This window comes from Thermobia domestica, chromosome 8 (genome assembly GCF_964235325.1).
Source record: "Thermobia domestica chromosome 8, izTheDome1.hap1.1, whole genome shotgun sequence".
NCBI lineage: Eukaryota > Metazoa > Arthropoda > Insecta > Zygentoma > Lepismatidae > Thermobia > Thermobia domestica.
The window spans coordinates 194723101-194737767 of record NC_137461.1 but is presented as its reverse complement, the minus strand read 5'-3'; positions in this window follow the sequence as shown (position 1 = coordinate 194737767).

Sequence of the window (14667 nt, the reverse complement as noted above, 5' to 3'; positions counted from 1 at the left end):
AAAATACCTAAAAGCATTTAAAAATATTTTTCTTTTTAAAGATTTTATTACTTCTAGATTATTTAATTGCCAACCTATTTTTATTGGACACTACAGCTCGAAAGATGAACCCGTATCGTGTCGCATCTAACTTTCCTTCAGTCATTTTATAATTGTTCCTACTATCTTTAGAAGCAGTAGCAGATATAAAAGAAAAGTTCAAATGAAAAATGATTTTCTTAGAAACACATCACAATCAGGATATGGAAAGGCTGAATAAAATAAGATATCAACGGAAACTTATAGGAATTCACGTGGGCTGGTGTACCTCACGTTACATAACCAGAAAGCCCTAACCGCAATAGAGAGAGACGCTATTCAATGGAGAACTGGCAGCGGTCTTGGAACTTATGAAGGTGCCACGATATTCTAAAATGGCAAACATAATGCTGCAATACGACATAGAACACTGATCAACTCCCATCTAAGACTGGTTATTCTGTATGAAAAGACAGTGTCAAAGAAAGCTGTTTCAAGTAAGTCATGAAAACTCGTCGGATGACACACAACCCGATCGGGCATACACTTCATTGTTCTCCCTAAGATCTTGCATGGGCTAAGGAACACGTGCAGAAATATTGATAAGTAAGCTTTAAATTATAGAAGTAGGAGGGGGGGGGGAATAGAACAGGGGACTAGTTTTCGATACCTGGGTAGTATTATTAATAATTATATGAAATATGAACGTGAAATAAAAACAAGGATAGGAATGACGACTCATAAAATGCTTCGTGTCGAATATTGTACTGTATGAGTCAGAAACATGAGCATTACGCAAAAATGACAAAAAACGACTGAAAGCTTTCAAAATATGGAAGTGGAGAAGAACGGAGAGAATTAGCTGTATCGAGCGGAAAACGAATGAGATAGTGTTAGAAATGGTAAGGGAGAAAAGAACAATGTTAGATATTATTAAGAAGAGGAAGAAAAATGGTTGGGACAATAGAGGGTATGGTGGCAGGAAAGAGAGGAGGAGCGACGATATAAAAACAGAAAAATCGTACGTGAAGACGAAGAGGTCAGCGAAAGAGTGTGAAGCATGGAAGCTTCTCAGTTGCTGCAAGTGACCTGCCAATAATAGCAGAATGCCTATGATGATGCTGATGATGATGACGATTTAAATGATAGTTCTCATCCTATACAGCCTCGCTGCTAATAAAAGACATAAATCAATGGAATCATTGTCTGTATCGAGGACACCTACAACCCTTCAGATTGACATTTTAGCATGAGAAACAAACCAAAGTTGCTAGCTAGTAAGTTGGAATTCAAGAAAGCAGGTTATGACTTGCTTAGACCATTATTATCTTCCGTCCTATTTTCTATAATCTCATTTAAAACCCTACATTACTTAAGTTCACAAGAATAACGGATAAAATGAACAATTATATAATAATGCCAGAAAGTGAAATGTTCACGTTGTGTTTATTAGAATTAATTCTGAATACATCATTTGTTAAGTATACCGGAAATTTTAATGTCTACTGTCAAAGAATTCTTCAAAGAAATAAATAGTTCACAACGTGTTGTTATACAATAAACGGGACAACAACTTCAAACGAACTTGAATGATTTAAATCTAAACTGGATCTAGACCACTGAACAATGGTTAATACGAAAAGAAAAGTTAATCTGGGAAGTCTTATAACTCCAAGTTATTTATTTATTTTAATTTGGGAAAAAATCGAAAGTTTTCGTGTAATGAAGGATCTAATCTCACTGATTCATCACTAATTCTCGAAATAATTCTTTCTAAAATATTAATAAGAGCACCGCTAAAATACGAAAATTTCACATTTTTTAACTTTAAAATGATCTAATTTTATTATTTATGAGTACAAGTGTGAATTTTTTTCTAGCATGTTGTTATTGTTTCTGAAATACTTAAGCTAGTTTTTACCTCCCCTTTCAATTTTCCAACTTCAGAAACGTGCACATCCCTTTTGATTCATATTACATACAGATCGAACACTATGCCTTGATTTCTGAGATACTAAAATCAAGGAAATTTATAAGCTTTTGTTATAAACTAACACCGCTTGATCGAAAATAAATAATAATCCCTAGGTACTGTCTTATTAATTTGGTTGGGTAACCATTTGCTTTGATATTTCAGGTATAATTTCTACCTTTTTCAGCAACCAAGATATTATGACTGGGCTGTATAAAAGGAAAACCTAAACGAGATGACATTTTAAGACTACACAATATTGGAGAATTAAAATGTATCAAACAATAACACGTATAAAAATATTTGAAAATAAACCACAAATACATGACGAAATTTCAACTTTAAGATATAAAAAAGAAAAAGAAAGGAAAAAGAAAAACTAATGAAATTACATGCTATATTCTAACACTAATTATTAACCTGTGGGTAAACTACTGTAAAATGAAAATAAATAAATAAATAAATAAATAACTTACCAAAAAAATAAGATAAACGTAAAGTATATAAATTGGAAATCGAAAATTTTAAGTTACAAGTCACATCCAATCTGTTGGTTAGTGTCTACACCTAAAGGAACAAAACACATCGCAAAATTTCAAAGTCAGAAGCACTTGCGAATCCAAAAATTATGGTCGTCAGTATCTCTCACGTACAAATTATGAGAGGTTCCCCTCCTCCACGGCCTTTGGATTATATCAGGGCATAAAATTTCAAAACCAGACAATTAGATTCAGGATAATCAATTTTGAACTGGGCAATTCACATACATGTTAAAAAGTATCTTACCTTAAGACTTTGTGTAACGCTCTCTCTCTGCACTGAAATACCAGTTGTATATTGCAGTGATAATGGTATCTCATGCAAATATCTATTTTTTAAAAAAAAATATTTTATGCATTTATTATCACTGACATCGTGACATGATTGGTTAATCTATTCTAGGTACTGGGCTGTCCCCCCAGCTGTTCTACCTTCAAACAGCGAGGGAAATGATCCCTCGCGTTGGTACGCCGGGAGGCAAATCATTTCGATTGAGGGTGGGAAAGGAGGGGTGAATTACAACGTTGTGAAGACTTCCTCTCCATGTCTGTTGTGAAGGCTTCACATTCTCTCGCTCAGTGACAATTATTTTCGTGCGAAACAGAAACTGTGCAGGCCTGCGAGTTAAAGCAGAAACCATTCCTACTGAACACTGGTCGCCAATGACGACCTGGCGACCGGAAATTTTTCGCCCTGAACAAAGTTAGTGCTATTACGGAGAGGAACATGTGTACGATTTCCTGGATTTTTTTTTCAAAATTAAATTGAGGTATTTACCATTATTTTATGTACAGATATTGAAGTAGTAGAGTCCTTGCGGAGTCGCAGGGCTGTGGGAAGCATACTTTGAGAATGGACTCCTATGAACAGACTTGAGAAATAGTTGCAAACTCAAAGAACACCTATATACTTGTGCATAAGTTCAGTATGTGCACAAGCTGTTCGTTATAAAGGGAAAAGTCTATTACATTCTTTTTTAAATGTAACAACAGTTAAGTGTCAGTCCCGTCATGAAACGTATTTCAAAGGACAACAGCTTCCAAGTAGTACAACCAAGGATGATCCATGCTACTACCATTGTGGATAATCGTTAATTCGACCGTTCGGTCGGGAAAGCACTATGATGTCCGTCCATTATAGAAAGATTTCCAATGCGCACTGCAAGTGTTATGAATGGAATACAATATTTTGAGTTAACTATCAAACATAAAATGTCTTAATTCGGAGAATTTTCATGTTACCCAAACGAAAACGAAAGGCCTGTATTCATTAGGAATAAGTCACTTGGAACATACATATATACTAGTATGAGCCGCTGAAGGGGGGTTGATTCCAGTACTGGTTGTCGAAGGAGAAAATACGGATAATAGAGAGGAAAAATATTTTGTTTCACACACAACAAATGTTTTCTTTCAACAACCGGCAAAATTTAGTGGAAGAAAATAAACTCCAAAGAGCTTACAACTGCACAGGTCTGAGGACATAAGATTTAGTTTGTTTGTAATGTTGTTTACTGTACAAATGCAGTTTTATTTTTCGGAAAATAAAAGTTATTTTGAAACTAGTAACATACTGGATATATAAACAAACTAGTGGAATGAAGGTTAGTACATTTGTTAGGGAAGTAATAAATTATACTTTTTACTTTTGAAATGAGTTCTCAGATCTGCAATTGAGGAGGGGAGGGAGAAAGAGTGGGGCTATTATTTTACGTCACACATTTTACCACTTACAAATCGTGAGGCGTATTATTTTACGTCAATGCACTCCTACTGAAAGCTACTTTTTTTTTTTCAAAAATTCTTTTATATCTTTAAGAAAATCAAGCATGAAAGTTGGTTATTTGGCCAAATTATGAAAAAGGGGAGGAGGAATAATTGAAAGGAACTAAGACCATCGACTATACAACCTCTCCTTATATTTAACGTTGCGTTCCCTCTGCAAGGATCCTTCCGTCTGGAAATCACTGGAAACTTCCCAGTGTTTCGGAGACAGTTTTCACCTTGTCCACCGAGAACAAAAAATCAAAAACATAAACAACAGAAATAATTATTTTATAACTTAATCAATAAGATCACTAACATTTTGTTTGGTCTAGAGAATTACTTTATGGAAAGAAACATAAAACTAATTGAACTATCAACACACTGGCTACTTATATGTTGTCTATCCAACAGCAAAGGAACTACAGATATCTACAACTTCAATAATTCTAATTTATACACCTAATGTATATATAAATTCAAGTTTGTAACATAACCGATGAGTTAGGGTTTCCGGCAATGACGGTGCCAGTTTTAATTTCTTGGGGTGGCAAACGGCGGGTAGAGAAAAGTTTTGGATGGCCAGCTATTCTTTTGTATACCGATAAAGGTAGTTTTATATTACGTGACGTACATTACAATACAACATGTCTGGAGAGAAATCAGGGATGGATGCAGTCACCAGAAGAGTGTCCGACTTCATCACCACTCCTCTGGTGTCACTAGTTCCTGGGTTTTCGAAAGAAAAACCGGATATTTGCGCCCTTGCCCCATAATGGGATTCAATATGATCTTTACTTTTTTCTATCTACAATTTAACAAATCGTAAGTTTCTTTTTTTTTTCTCAAACACGAACGCGGTTAAAAGGGAGTTATCGTGGCCCCCGTATTTTTCAGCCTTTCTGGGCTTAAAATGTAAATTTCAATGAGCTGTGCCCAATGGCATCACTTTTGATTTCTGGAACCGACAGCTTCAGAATCAAATTAGGAGTCAAAAAATAAAAGGTTGGATCATTTGGAGAATGCGGACCAATGACTAACTGGGAATGGATGTCATTCGATTCGTATTCACACGTACATGAATAATTGATATACCATTTTACCGAAAATTCTATTTTAATCCCGAAAATTAAGGAAAATCCAAGATCCAAAATTACAGATTTTCGTTAATTTTCGGGAAAATGTCATATCAATTATTCATGTACGTGTGAATTCGAATCGAATGCCATGCATTTTGTCCCAATTAGTCACTGGTTCGCATTCCCTAATTTGTCTCACTTTTTATTTATGAACTCTAATTTGACCTTGAATCGATCGGTTTCAGACATCAAAAAATGATGCCATTGGACACAACTCATCGAAATCTACATTTTAAGCCCAAAAAAGTTGAAACATACGAGGTCACGGTAATTCCCTTTTAACCGAACCTGGGTCTTCTACGCCAAAGGCGTGTATGCTAACCTCTTCGCTACGAGAGAGTTCACTGTTTTGTACAAATGTAAGAGTACTAAGCAATTCAAGGTCTTTTCCATACCTCAGAAACTGCAGATCTCAACAACTATGGCTATAACTACAATTGTCAGCATTTATTAATTACCCTCCCTCACCTTCTATTGTATCTGGTAGCAGGCGTCCCTACCTGCATAACTAACTATCTTTCTTTTCTAAATTTATACTTATTTTTTTAAAAAAGAAACTAATTTTTTTACCTTCCATTATGATTTCCTAGGCGCCTCTTGCAATCCTAACGTTGAAGAAATCTTGATTTAACCTATTCTATGAAGTTTTCACCTATTCAATGTAAATTGCCACCGAAAGGAAATATGAAATAACCACCGCACCACACTAAAAGCCATAAATTAGGCCTAAATCTACAACATGTAAAGAACACTAAGAAAATACGTAATGCATTTTCTGCTGATTATAGTTGTAAGATACAGCTAAGTTTTAATCTACAAAACTACTGAATCGACTATTAGCTGATTAAACACAGCTATACTAGTAGAAAAGTTGCGCTTTAGATATTACACTAATGTACAAGATGTACTTCATCTATATTTTTAGGCCTAAACTACCATGTAAACCTAAGTTCAATAGATAATTATAATCTACATTTTACTTTTAATACTCAGCTAGCTTAATCTGACCTTTATCAATGAATTTAATTATCTTCTTCCGTCTCTATCAAAACCATTTTTTAAAAAAGACACAAAAGTTATTACTTCACTCACTGATCTTGATTCCGATACCATCTTGACGTTCGTTTCTGCGAGTTACACTGCAATGGTAGTTTCCATAGCATTGTAGATAAAAGAATAACGATATCCGATATACCCATTCTTAGCTCTCAAACAATGAAACGCATTTTTGAAATAAAAACTGTTAAAACCAATTGTAGACTAGCAAAGTAAATTATACTATCATAGCAACAAACATACGGTTTATTTCTTTTGCTGAGGATTGCCTATGTAAAACAGAATATAATCATAGTTTTTATTCACGTATAAAAAATCGTATTAAACAGGACATTCGATATACTGGGTGTACCAAAAGTTCGGTGTCAAAGACCAACTCCGTTATGTGTAAAGATACGGAAAATGGAAAGCATGGGAAGTTGTTGAAAATAGGCGGTATTTAATATAAAATAGTGAAATTTTTCCAATCGCACCAGCCGTTTGGGCTCCACGCTGGTAAACAGTAATGTAGCGTGGAGTTTTGAAATGGGAAGGCTGAAATAACTTATCGGAAAGTGGTGATTCATGTAATATATTATTTTACAGTTGACTGCGCAATGCAAGAGAAAATATATAACATTGCTTCTGTTTCATAGAGAGTATTACTGCTTGAAATGAACAAGTAAAAATCTTTTGGAATTAACTATTCATCATTCAAACACGAACTCAAATTATCCACTTCACTCATAGCCAGGGGTAAAAGTGGATCTGAAAAGATGGGAGGACGGTAGGTAGCGACATGACTTCATGCCGTTCCCTCTGCCTACTTTTGTCCATTGTAATGTTTTAGGAACTGGGGGAACGCTGTACATATTTTTTTCGAGGTGGGGGACGCCGTCTCCCCGCGTTCCCCCGCACTTTTACCCTTACTTATAACAAGAAATATCGAAGTGCTAAAACAAAGCATTAGGGCCTACTATTGCAGAATAGCGCACAATACTTTATTCTATTACGAGCACAAGTGCACGTTCTTTGCATGGGAAGAATAAATTTTAATGAATATCTGAATTTTGAATATTGCAGAAATTTTACTTTAGAAGCAAAATTGTCGAAAACGATTGAACACTTGTTCCCGTATTTTTAATAATGGAAAGTTCAAATAGCGAATCCAGATGTCGCAAAACCGGTCAAAACCTATTTAGAAAATGTCGGATGGGAAGTTTTACCCCACCCGCCGTATTCACCAGACGTTGCTCCTTCGGACTACTACTTGTTCGATTGCATGAACAACGATTTGATTGGACAGCGGTTTACTTCTTCAGAAGATATCGAAACATGGGTCTCTGACTGGATCGCTTCCAAGGATGAGGACTTCTTTCGCCACGGAATCCGTACATTGCCTGACAGATGGGCGAAAGTGGTGGCTAGCGATGGACAATATTTTTCTTAAGGTATTTATGTATTTTGTGTTTGTACTACAGCTTCAATGTGTGCGTACCAACCGCACGAATTAATTCCTAGACCAAATAGCATTGTTGGAAAACGGATTAGAGGTGTTCTAGATTCCATCGCGTAATAACGTGAACGTTCCCCGTCTCACTTTTTTGTGCCATTACATTCCTCTTGAACATCCTACTGAAGTGGAAACGTTACTTTTTCATTCAACATAGGGTGTCTTAGCAGTGTTGACTACAAACGGCTGGAGCAATTAAAAAAATCCACAATTTTAGATTGAAAACCGTGAATTTCCAATAGTTCATCTCTCTTAAAACTTCTTCGTATCTTTAATCATAACATAGCTGGCTCATGACTCAGGACTTTTGTTAGACCCTATTACAAGAGTAAGTCATAAGTCTTGTAATATTTCCACAACCCAAACATCAGGCACGTGTATATGCCGCGATTGAGCGTAAATATAAGATCAAACTGACCCAAGTGACAAACGGACTGTTTAACAAGGAGGCCACCACTGCATCAGTATCTTCGGTCCGCTTAAGTCGCAGTGACAATAAATGTTCAACGTCTTATATGTCAACTGTTACTCCACGAGTTCGAACTCGAGCACAACGCTGCGGTAGCAACCCAAAACATTTGTTACCCTAAAGAGAAAGATACAATGACAACAGCACAGCAATTCGTTGGTTCCAAAACATTTGTGCAGATTGTAAAAATGCCAAAGATCAGCGCAGGTCCGGCCACCCAGAGTAACAGATTCTGAGATCATACGACACGTCATTGAGGAAAATGCATCCACCAGCAAAACATAAAGGATTGTCAAACCGACTCGGCACTTCCCAGTCTACGAGTGTGTCAGGGGCGGATTCAGGGGGTGGCGATCGGGGCGATCGCCACCTCCCCCAGAACAGGAAACTTTCTTATTTTATATATATAAATAAAACCCATCCCAAAATTTGGACCCCTTTAAAGTAGGAGTATGACAACCCACCGCCCCCCCCAGAAGTCAGTCCTGGATCCGCCCCTGGAGTGTGTCACCTGCACGAACTGGAGAAAACCACCAGGAGCTGCCGAATTGTTCTATTTGAGTTGATCTTAGCTCAGGCCTAGAGTAAAATGGACGTCTACCAAAACTGCTGCAAAATCCGCGTGATGTACGTTTCCTGAAATGGACTGTCATATGCAACGAGAAATTGGTTTCTCTGAAATCCGAATGTCGAAAAAAAAAAGAAGTGGTTAAGCAATGGCTAACTTTCAGAACTGGCGTCAAACAGGGCGGTTTAAAGCATAAAGTCATGTTCTATGTGTAGTGGAGCTAGCACATTGTCTTCAACATTGGGGGGAAGGGGGGGGGGCACAAGTAAGACTTTTGTTGTTGTTGTTGTAAAGCGATGCTCAAAATATTTGTGAAGTTGAAAAAACAATCCTGTGAAGGATCGGGGAGCAGAGTTGTCTTCAACATTGGCAGGCGGGCAGATTTGAGGCTTTGGGGGACATCAATTTCATCTTACTTTCCTTTGTGGCAATCGGACACAAATCCTCACATTTTTTTCCCAAAAAAACACATTTCAAATCGTATTATTGGAAGGAACAGTCCCCCTAGTTCCAAGATTGGAGGGGACATTTCCCCTCATCTCCCTGGGATTTGCGCCAGTGGGTGGAACTAATAGAGACTAACTTACTTCGAGTTCGTTCCTAACGGTCGTATCATCAATACCGACCCACTCCGAGCAGTTGAAGCGGGTCTATGCTGCACTACGCCAAAAAATCATGCATTGGTGAACCGAAAGCTCGCCCTGCTGCAAAAGGGTAACGCAGAACTACACTCGGTTAGAAAAACGCAACAAGAACTACAGAAACTTAATGGCATCAAACTGATGCCACATTCGTCATAAAGTTCTGACCTTACCCCTTCGAATTACTACCTGTTCCGGCAATGACGTCATAGATCGATCGAAAGAAGATCGATAAACAAATAATAATATGTATCTGAGGTTATCTTTGTAAAAACAGAATGAAATTAGTTTAACGTCCTACGATTATGCCCTATAGGTTAAAGGAGACATATCATTACTGAAAGCTAATAATGATGGAATTAAATTTTGTGCTCCACCATCGGGAACCGAACCCGGGACCACGTGCACTAGTCACTAGATCAGTGGGAACTTAACCTTTTTCAGATCAATTCATTCCCTCTCATCATGAGCGGTTCTTGGTGTGAGTAAGGAACCCAATACACCTACTTTAGTACTTTTGGTATTTACTTAATTTTATTTACGCTCGACAGTAACTGGTATTGCGATGGATCAGTTTTCAGAAATCCTTCTTTCCTAACTATATCGATAGTCTAGATCTATTGTCTGCATTATCGTCTAAAGATATAATTATCCAGTTTTTTATACTATCTATGGTGGGCAAAGGCAGACGTCGACTTCAAGGACACCTATGAAGTGGACTAATAAAATCGCGTATTTTTTCCGAAAGAATTTGGACGGTATTTCTTGACTTGATATATCCAAATAATAAAACATGGTTGAAGAAATGTTTTAATTATCAATTTATATCGATGTTTTATATTTATTTTTTAAATTTAAATATAAATTCAATCCGTATTTTAGTGGAAATATCTATTTACAGGGAAACAGGCTACGGGTGCTGGGAAACAAAGCGTTGATATATTTATTCTTATGGAATTTATCAAGAGGGAGTTGAAACACCCAATCTCACATCCTTTCAGAACACGCGTGAGCGGTCCCGGGTTCGATTCCCGGTGGGGACACTCGAACATCCTGCGTGAGGTTTACCCTGGGTTTTCCTCATTCACACCAGGCAAATGCCGTTACGGTACCTAACATAAGGTCCCAGGCTGCTTCCTTAATTCTCCCTTATCCGAGGGACGTCTTCCCTCATATGTAATAGGTTTATGACCATAGCTGCAGGTAATGCCCAAAACTAACTGTGATAAATAAATAAATAAGGCCTGACCATAATGTATAAATAAAGCATGATTTCTGTATATACAAGGTGCGACCCAAAAGTCTTGAAACAACTGTAATGTATAAACCACAGACCAATGTCAATATGGACACTTTTATTTTTGGAGCAAAAGATCCAATATATTTTAATCAAAAATTTTCTTGTACGTCTTATATCTGGAGAACTACAAATAGCGTAGCCAAACGCGAACTATCAGTTAACTCAGTAGCATGTGCCTATTCCGTAGAAAATACAAAAACTCGATTTAGGAGCCTTTCAAAAATTTTGTGGTCCCTGATTCTAAAACTAATTATTGGCCAAGATCACAATCTTTTGATCCATTTTTTTTATCATTCCTAAAATTCTTGTTCTTTAAAACACTCCTCCTTGATCGATGTTCTTCTTGTACGTTCCTTCATCGTCTCCATGGACTGTACAAAAATAGTTTTGGGGTATGTTGCGAAGCTCCTTTGACCCAAGAATATTGATACGAGCTGTTTGTTTGTTTGTTTGTTTGTTTTTAGTTACTATGCGTGCCATCTAGCAGCTGATATCGAAGCTACGAAGCCAAATGGTTCGTGTAACACGTAACTGACAAGGGAAGTTCGAGAGAAGGCACTCGCAGAGAAACTAAGCATGCCATTTGAACATTGCCGTACCGTAGAAAATTAGCGCCCGAGGCAAGAGTATACGACGGCGTCCTCACCCCGTACATATGAGTGAGGTCGAGAAACCAGCGGCGAAGCGCCACCACGGTTGGCGCGAAGCGTAAGGAAATTTTCAAAAATAGACCCTGCTTTTCCTTGATTTTGAGCACTTTTTTTCATCAATTTTATTATATCTTTTCTTTTTACCTCCCAAATTGTGGGCCCCGTTACATAGGCGCCAGGGGCCGACGCCCCGCTTGCCCCCCTTACGGCACAGTATTGCATTTGAAGGACCAATTCATGCTGATTACTACAAGCTAATAAAACTCCTGTACGGTTTAGAACTTTTCCAGAGATTCAACTTGGAAATTTATATAATTTTTTTTTATATGCGCATTTGAACGCGTTAAGTGCAACATTATTAGCAACAAATATTGACATACGAATTTAAATCTATCGGTGGTAACAGAAAAATACTGTTTTACAATAACTAGTGGGTTTGTTAATTAAAATTCATGATTATACTGTTCACAATAATGATAAGTTAAAGAGGAAAAATTGATCACTGGTTTTTCTGTTCTATGAAGAAATGAAGCAGGCAAAAAGATTTCCTGAACACGAACTGCACCATGAACATTTTATATGTAATATTGCATTGCATCTGTCAACGGAACAGTTCGCATAACCAAAGCGAAAAGCAAATTTGACAGATGATTCAAAAGATATATAATTTGTTCGGCAACCTGTCTTATGGAACGCAAACTGAAACAATTCAATGTATCGCGGTGAGTAGTAGAAAATGGATCGATCTGGCTCATAAGAGGCCAACTCACAAGCCACTGGGAAAATGACCACCGTGCACCGTGAGCCCACGGTCTTTTACGACCTCCATTTTAGGGGTGAATTTATTCCCTTTTATGACCACTTTTTAGGGGGTGTATTCGTTCTCTTTTACGACCTCCATTTTAGGGGGTGAACTCGTTCCCTTTTATGAGCATATTTTCCAACCCTATTTGAACATAGCAGAACAGATTCGTTCCCATTTATGAACACTTTTTCAGGGGTGAACTCGTTCTCTTTTACGAGCACATTTTTAGGGGTGAACTCGTTCCCTTTTATGAGCATATTTTCCAACCCCTATTTGAACATAGCAGAAATTACACTGACACTACGTAACACACAGCAGAACAGATAACACATAAGAGTACGTAACATAACAAGGGTGAACTCGTTCCCTTTTCCAACCCCTATTTTAACATAGCAGATAGCACAGCTAATAAAAGAGCATGGCTTATTTTTCAACCCTTATTTTAACATAGCAGGCCTCCATTTTAAGGGTGAACTCGTTCTCTTTTATGAGCATATTTTTCAACCCCTATTTTAACATAACAGAAATGACATAAGAATACGTAACATAGCAGGGTGAACTCGTTCCCTTTTATGAGCACTGTTTAGGGGTGTATTCGTTCTCTTTTATGAGCATATTTTCCAACCCCTATTTGAACATAGCAGAAATTACACTGAGACTATGAACATACAGCAGAACAGAGCATGGCTTATTTTCCAACATAGCAGAAATTACACTGAGACTACGTAACACATAACATCCTCCATTTTAGAGGTGTACTCGTTTTCCAACCCTTATTTTAATGTAACATTATTTTCTTTTACGAGGGTAGCAACACCCCCAACCCTCCTCCTTTCTCATCCAGGGCTTGGGACCGGCAATGGCGGAGTTTAAAAAAATAACATCATCATACTCTCATAAATGAATAAAGCATAATATCATTAGCATCAATAGTAGTGAGTGAGAATTTGTTTAAAAAATCGTGCAACGAATAACCAGATGCACGACATGCTAAATATAAAAAACAGTAATGTCCACAAAATTGAGATAAATCACCTTGAATACGTCTATTATTTCATGTATAATACAGACAGTTTCGTTTTAAAAACCTTATATGATGTTGTATATAGGGAGGTATACCATAGCTATCGAAATACTCTCCCACACACATATTAGATATATAAACAGCAACCCAATGTTAACCAGGCTTATCACTAGAATCAGTGTTTATAATTATGGCGGCTAGAAATGTATGAATAAACAAAGGTAACTCATCAGCAGCATACACACCAATAAAATGATCTTTAGGCAAATTTTGTTGTAATGCTTCATAAAGCTCAATTGTATTTAACATTTTTTTCTTTAATTAATATATATTTTTCTCTGGAAATCAATTTCTAATTCTGAAGAGAATTCACCATAAATAATTGTTGTTACAGGAGATGGCAGTGCTTCTTTAAAATGAACCTCTAAACGTACACTTCCTTGCCGTTGCGGACTAGTATGAAATGCAGCACTTGCGCTTGAATCAGGAATTAAATCAAACACCAGTAGAGTATAACCATTAGGATATTCGGCGAGTGAAATATTATTACCTTGATTAGAATAATAAATACCTGAACCTGTAAATAACGTGGAATATGCTTGTACATATAGCTTATTATCAAAATCTGGCTGTAAAGGTTTGAAGGGCATTGGATTTCCATCAACATACAATGTAAAAAATGACATACTAAAATGTAGAAAATTGAATGGATTTGTTTGATAAGTACCATAGAAAGCAGTATTAGTAACAAAACCAATAATAATACGTTTAGGCACTATGCCTGAAAACAGATCTGGAAGTGTACTATCCATAATTCCTTGTGGCAAAGTTTCTGTCTTCACCTGCACTTTTGTTATAGGATATTTTATTCTAAATTTAGGATTTTGTAATACTTTATTTTGTGCTATTTTAACTGCTGGTGACACATCAACCTTTTTCACAAGCAATGTTGCATCTGTAATTACAACTTTTCCATCAGCAACTGCGTCACCCATTAGACAAAATGTAGGTTTAGCTGGAATTAGTTTAATACGCAATTGTACACCATTCAGTAAAAATTTCTCCTGATTGAAAATATCAGCATGAATATAACCCAATAATTCAAATGACTGACTTAAAGCAGTGAGAAGAAAACGTTGTTTAAATCCTACATTAGCATCGGCCACACTGTCCATATGCCCTGCAGTATCTTTAAACCACATTGATGTTTGAAGATGCGTTGTTTTAGCT